Source organism: Lactuca saligna, chromosome 3 (genome assembly GCF_052625555.1).
Source record: "Lactuca saligna cultivar CGN05327 chromosome 3, ASM5262555v1, whole genome shotgun sequence".
Taxonomy (NCBI): domain Eukaryota; kingdom Viridiplantae; phylum Streptophyta; class Magnoliopsida; order Asterales; family Asteraceae; genus Lactuca; species Lactuca saligna.
In genome coordinates this window covers 133313925-133318791 of record NC_136419.1, presented here as the reverse complement: position 1 = coordinate 133318791, position 4867 = coordinate 133313925, and the positions used below count along the sequence as shown (strand labels likewise).

Below are 4867 nucleotides of genomic sequence, written 5' to 3'. Positions count from 1 at the left end.
GAAGTCATTGCTGGATGGTTTGGAGAAGAACCAGAGAATGATCATCCAATCCCTTTGAATTATCACCATGATGAAGACCTTTCAGATGGTGCTAACTCCAAACCCGAAGTTGAGAACCTACCCCTGGTAGCTCCCATTCCAAATCCTAACCCTCGTCTAACTTTTCATGGCCCGATGCCTCCTTGGGTATAATGTTTGGAATCATGGAGTGAAGATCAAGATCAACCTATGTCGTTTAATGGAGACCAAAGCTTCTACAACGTAAATGAAGGGAGCACATCAGCCATAGTTCTACCAATCCTGATCCGTAGAGTTGCCCGAAACGAAATTTAGGGCAGGACCGCTCTACATCGTATCGCAAAAGTTGACACCAATGGAGGAATGCATATCCTTCGCACCAATCACCTTGAGCATGCTCGTGAGAGATCTGAGAGAGACCACGAATTCCTGCTACAAGCACTAGCTGAAACCCGAGCCGAAGTCATAGAACTCCGAGTACGCCAAAGGGTGTACGAAAGACACCTACTTGATGTAGAACATTAACTGGTTGAGCTAAGAGTTCACCAGAGGGAGGATCGTCACCAGTAGGAGATACTTTACTTTCCTTCTTGTTTTAAGGAACCGTGTTCCTGTTTATGTCCTATGAGGCATTTTCAATGAAACTACCTTGTACTGTAGGTACTTTTAGTTCGGCCTTTATGCGGCCAAAAATTTTGCTACTCCGGATATAATGTAAGACCTTCTTCAGGGTCAAAATACTCTAAATTTGTACATCTTAAACATCGATGAGGTTGACAATCGGCTAACTTCCATTTCACGTTCTTTTTCAAATACTCTCATCATACTTTCATTAGAGTCTATCCGAAACATACTTTAGTTAAATCATTGGACTATAGTAATTTAACTCCGGAGACATTTCCAAGTCTCTTTCAGTGGTTGGATCATATTATCCACCAACCTATAGTACCTCGGTGCGAACGAAAAACATCCTGAGACTAGTCTACGAACTTACTTGTACTCCTAACTAGGAGTTCATCGTAGGGATGTGGGTCAAACCTTCATGAACATACTTCCATTCCGTACTAGGACTGCATCATAGGGATGTAGGTCAAACCTTCGAGAACATACTGTTACTCTTTCATTGAACGATCGACGTACATCCAGGGTTAATAGTAGCCTTTACTAGGAAATTTTAGATCATCGAAAAAGATTTGTAAGAAGATTATTGTCATGATTTTCCTCGTTTATACATTCCCGAGTTATATATAACGAAGACCTGGTAGACAATAGAATGTGGGATTTCTAACTTAGTTTCTTTTCCTCGTTGGAATGTGGGACTAGGGTAGAATCACACATTTTATTATCCGCCCCGTCTTGATTATATCATAACGTGTATGAGCTAAGTTTTCATGTATAGTAACTCCTCTCTTTGCCTGAATCAAAATGATACAAGAACAATCTGGATAGTTTAGCGACTACTCAGCAACAGAATGAAAATACCAAGCTTCTCACCTTTGGGAGCTCTGGTCTTATTCTTCAAGAAGACAGACTTCATAGAGTGCGATCATAACAGCACTAATGCACCGGATCCCATCAGAACTCCGTAGTTAAGCGTGGATGGGCGAGATTAGTACAAATATGGGTATCATTTGGGAAGTCCTCGTGGTGCAGACCTCAACTGGACTTCCTTTAGAAATCATCACTCTCTGCCTCACATAGATGAATCAGTTGACCAACCACCAGGAACAATGTACCTTTCAGAAATGGACCTGAGAATCTGAATATCACCAGTTGCGAGTGTTAGTGAAGGATGTTCTTAGGACAATATTCCAAACTCGATACGGACACTACGAGCCATAGTGATACCCCTCGGATAGGACCAATGCGCCTGTAATAATCATGAACTTCATGAATAGGTAAGAAGGAAATCAAAAAGAGCATCTACAACGAACCACGGAAACATTTCGATCAGAGAACTTTACGCGAAGCTCTCTAAATGCGAGTTTTAGATTGGAATAGTCAAATTCCTGAAGCACACTATTAGTGATGTGGGGATTTTTAGGACCCTTCCAATAATCAAAACCGTCGAGAACTTGTCAACATGGAAGACACCGACGAAATTTCGCTAAATTCTAGGTTTCACTGACCTATGGTCGGGAGTTCATTCAGAACTCCTCACGGATTATGAAACCTCTTATAACTTTGACTCAGGAGGGATTGGCCCTTGACTAGGAAGACAAGAAAGAGGAAGAAAAACCTTGGAAGTTCAAGTGAGAGGCAAAATCCTTTTGGAAATATCACTCTACGGAAGGCTTGATACGCTTCGGAAAGCGTGGTAAGCCAAATCCAAAATAGCTAGGACCTTCGAGATTCTTGCCAGAATCAGTCCTGTAACTCACAAACCCAACCTACACCATGAACTCAGTAACGTACATTTTACCGTTCACGTCTCGAACTTGAAAACGTACCTTTCCGTCAGGACTCTCGTAAGCCCACTCGATGAGATCGAGATCAACGAGATCCTCGCATTCGTGGAAGAACAGTAGTGACCATAGGACCGAGAGGTCAAGCGGACGAAGCAACGTCACCTCCCTTTAGTGAAGGTTCATTGGGATACCAAACGAGGACCCGAATTCACTTATGAGGGCGAGAACCAATCGATTAGGAAGGCTTCCCACCTCCTTGCTCGATTATTCATGCCTACTTCCTTACCTAAATACTAATTTTGGGACGAAATTCCCTCTAACGGGGGGATGATGTGACAACCCGAAATTTTCCATCTAGTTCAGCCTAACACTCCTTTGAAAGTCAAACTCATTGATGTTACCTTTTAACACAATTAGAAGTTTATTTGAGCATTCTGAGCCTTGTTCGCTTAAGGAATAAGTTTCGGGGTTAATCGACTGAAGTTTTAGCACAAAGAAATGACCCTAAGCACTCATGCAAGGAGTTCACAGCCAACACATGGGAGTTTACGGCCGTAAACTCCATGTGGGCTGTAAACTCTTGCCTATATGGTGAAATGGTGGCCATTTGATCATTCCTTCCTTCCATTTGGCCCAAATCCTCTCAAGTATCATCCTGAGCTTTGTCCCCGATCTTCAAAACTCGTAAGCTTATTGTCTTAACTAGTTGATATCTTACATGAACTAGTAATATTACATGATTTTCAAGTTTCACCAAAAACACACACTAGTGTTCTTGGCCAAAACTGACCATTCGAGCTCGTAGATAGTAAGTACTCTTGATTCAACTCATTGAACACTAGGTTTATCATGTTTAGAGCTTAGAAAACATAAGAAATCAAGCGGTTCAAGCCGTAAACCCCTTTTAAGGGTGCAAATAACACCCGGACACCCTAGTAAGCCTTGGATATTAGTATAGCACCTTACACCATTGAACTAGGGACTCCAATACACGAGATAGTACTCCTTATAATGAGTTTACGGCCGTAAACTCATGGGGGAGTGGTCCCAGGGCTGTGAACACCATACTAGGTCATTTTAGGACCTTAAACCCACCTAAACACTTGGTTAAAGCTTTGGAACACTTAACCACTTAAGCCCTAAGAGTTTCAAGCCACTTTTGGTGACCAATTGAGAGTTTACAGCCAGCAGTTTACTCCACTAGGTCGTAAACTCCAACACACATGGGCTTTGGAAAATTATATTACCACATAAATATAAATTTATATTAAATATAACTACTTTTTATAAGTGTTAGATCAATAACTAGTAACAAAAATTTAACGAAAACCACAATACCTATATCTCCGATTAAAAAAGTCATAACAAAGAGAAAAAAAACGCGTCTCAAACGAAAAAACACGCGCCATAACAAGCCATAACATGCCATGGAGCGCCATATCACGCCTTGCCATGCGCCACGCCTAACAGCAACGTTATGTGGCTTTTCGTAACGGCAGAGCCACGCCTCACGCCATGGCGCGCACCTTTTAGAACACTGTATCAATTACATGTGATTAATAACTATCATGCAAATGATTTACTACATGTTAACCGTTTTACGAAACGGATTTCTTGAAATGATTTTCATAAACGTTTTATATGTTTAAAACTCGTTATTATACACTTTATGTTTCATTTCCAAACTCTTTTGCAATGGTGGTTCAAACAAAGGTTTCTTTATACTTAAACTGTTTTTTATCAAACAAATACTTTCAAACCGTTTTACAAACTGACATAAAGTCGATCTTTTCTTAGTACTAAACTTTTCAAAGGTTTTACAAAACTTATTTTATGCTTTTATATTATCAAATGCATGCCCACAGATGTATAGTTATATAAGAAATGTTTAATGGACCTAGGAAGGCTAACCCGCTTTATTTCCTTTTCCCCGTTGGGATGTGGTCTGGTAGGGTATCAGGTATCAGTCCGAATATCGTCTAAATATTCATTATATATTATGTATACATATGTAGACATAAAAGTGCCTTAAGTCAATTCAGTACCTTTGGCTAGCAAAGGTATACCTTCACTGATACTAGTACATTTCTAGTAACTATTATAGGTATAGTTAGGAGATACTACTTGCTATTCCTATTATAAGTAATTACACCAGAGTCAGTTCATTCATGAGTCCATACGAATACATGTTACTTGTAGAGATACACTTACTTGGATATACTTACTTGGAAACACTTACTTGGATACACTTACATGATACCTTTACATAGATACCTACTTAAAACCATGTCTTTATATGTGTAGTTATATAAATATTGTTTAAAGGACTTAGTAAGGCTAACCCGCTTTATTTCCTTTTCCCCGTTGGGATGTGGTCTGGTAGGTTATCGGGTATCCTTTCGAATGTCGTTTAAATATCAGTTACATATCATGTGTACATA

The 4867-nt window shown here is 39.9% G+C and overlaps 1 pseudogene; it reads left to right on the top strand.

Annotated features, from left to right (window-relative positions):
* Nucleotides 1-1556: 1556 nt before the first annotated feature.
* Nucleotides 1557-1674, top strand: LOC145038066 (5S ribosomal RNA; annotated as a pseudogene).
* The last annotated feature ends 3193 nt before the right edge of the window (nt 1675-4867 follow it).